Below are 2,082 nucleotides of genomic sequence, written 5' to 3' on the forward strand. Positions count from 1 at the left end.
GCCCCTCCCCCCTCTGCCCAGCGTAAAGCACAAGGCTCGCATGCTGAGTGAAGCAGAAAAAAAGTGCGAGAGAGAGGGTGAGAGAAAGAAGAAAAAAAAAACACACGTGACGGCTCGCGATAAGGAGCCGCTCGCGTCGTTCACGTCAAAGAGCCGGCTCTAAGAGCCATTTCGTTCGCGAATGACCCATCACTAATATTTAACCCCGTGCAGACGGATTCCCCATGCCAGTCCGTTAATCACCTCTCTGTGGTAATTTGCCTCCCGCGAAAGCGTACTGATGTATCATTTGAACTGCGTTAACTCTGCCTTCATGTGTCTAGATTTCGATCTGGCGTCCTACATCTGCCACCTGCCTGCTGGCTTGGACCACCCGGTGCACCACCTGGCCTCATCACTGACTCTACGGATACCCTTTCCACAGACTTTCACACTCCCTTCCCGAGTCCCACGGTCCCACTCCGATCATAAGCCAACTACACAAACCCTGTCTTGTTGCGTTTACCTGTTTTCCCAGCTCACTATTAATTTTCTCCCCTTTCTGTTGCAGCCTCTCACGGTCCCGATTTCGGCTTCCCCGCATCATCTATTTCCCCGGGTTTTTCAGTTCCTCGCTTGCTTCTCTGGTTATCCTGGGTCACCTTTTGTTAATATAGTAGTTTTTTGCTGCTCGCATTTGAGTGTGCTTTTGGATCCTTTTGGTGTACGTGCACCTCGGTGCCTGACAAATGACACTGACCACTGTCCCATTCTACCTCCTCCTGAAGTCCCACTGCGCCCAAGTCCTCCACCTATTGGAGTTTCTAGTAACTACAGAAAACACCTAAATTCAACTTTCTCAGAAAAGCCTCCTGGTGCAACTGCTCATGAGGATTCACCGCGCCCACCTGATGAAATTGCACACTTTCCAAAGAAGAGATACTTCCATTTATCTACTGTTGCTTTTCCTTGTCTCGATGATTAAAGATGTGTTTGTTGTAATAAATACATTTTTGAGCAAATACATGTTGAGATGGTATGCTTGCTTATGGTGGTTATGAAAGGATTCAAAAAGGATTATTGCTGATAAACTCTTAGCTTTTCCTACTCATGTTCTCCATGAGCTATTTTGATGTATACTTTGAAGATCCACTCACATTATTATTAAATATGTATATTCTCAGTAGCGTATATAGCCACATGTGAACAAGGAATACATTCAATTCTACCAGATACTCATTAACAAGTTACCTCAACATAAACAGTGTTGTGGAGTAATGGAATACATCCTCTATGCTGTTACGTATATAAAATACAAAATATGCGTAACTGTATTCCTTTACAGTTACCCTATTAAAAGGTGGTATTCAAAATACAGTTACTTTGTTGAAATGAATGGATTACACAGCGATATTTTCCTGTTTCATAAGGCTGTGCCCTCTCTATTTTTGCCCAAACAAAACACACATTAAGGACCCGGCCATCGCAGTCTACGTGGGCCAGGTCCTCAGAAGGTCGGGTAGGCCAGAAGTAAACGGCTGTGAAATTGGACGGTCTAGCCTGATCTACTCCCGCCCTTAATTAAGAATATTTCCGGTCGTCAGCGCCCCGAAATCTTGCTCTGTTTTTTGTGTACATTTTTAATTATCGACAAGCTAAAAAAAACTGTGTTGCGGTCGTCATCGCCGGCATGCTTCGAATTGCAGGCTCATCAGAGAAAATCATATCCAGGTAAAACTATTAATCTAGATGCATTTAGGAATTACTTAGCTAGTTTTATGGATAATTTTGGTGACTGAATGACAGCGGTCATTCAAAATATATGAACAAAATCTCTTAGAAAATGTTCTTCTATAAGTTTCAATTTATTTTCAATTATTCATATGATCCTGTTACTTATTTGTGTACATAAAATGGCAGTAAAATTGTCAGAAAGCTGAAAACGGTTAATTTTTAGTTCATAAAAAAGCTTAGCTACACAGATGAAATGTTTAAACTGTTATTTATCAGTGTTAGTATATTTCACTCAAGCTTAGTAATCAATATATGCCATAATATATATGTCATAAAATAAATGAAGTCATACCTTTCTATTAAAACTGT

This window comes from Pundamilia nyererei, unplaced genomic scaffold (genome assembly GCF_000239375.1).
Source record: "Pundamilia nyererei isolate P.nyererei 1_Seehausen unplaced genomic scaffold, PunNye1.0 scaffold00415, whole genome shotgun sequence".
Lineage (NCBI taxonomy): Eukaryota > Metazoa > Chordata > Actinopteri > Cichliformes > Cichlidae > Pundamilia > Pundamilia nyererei.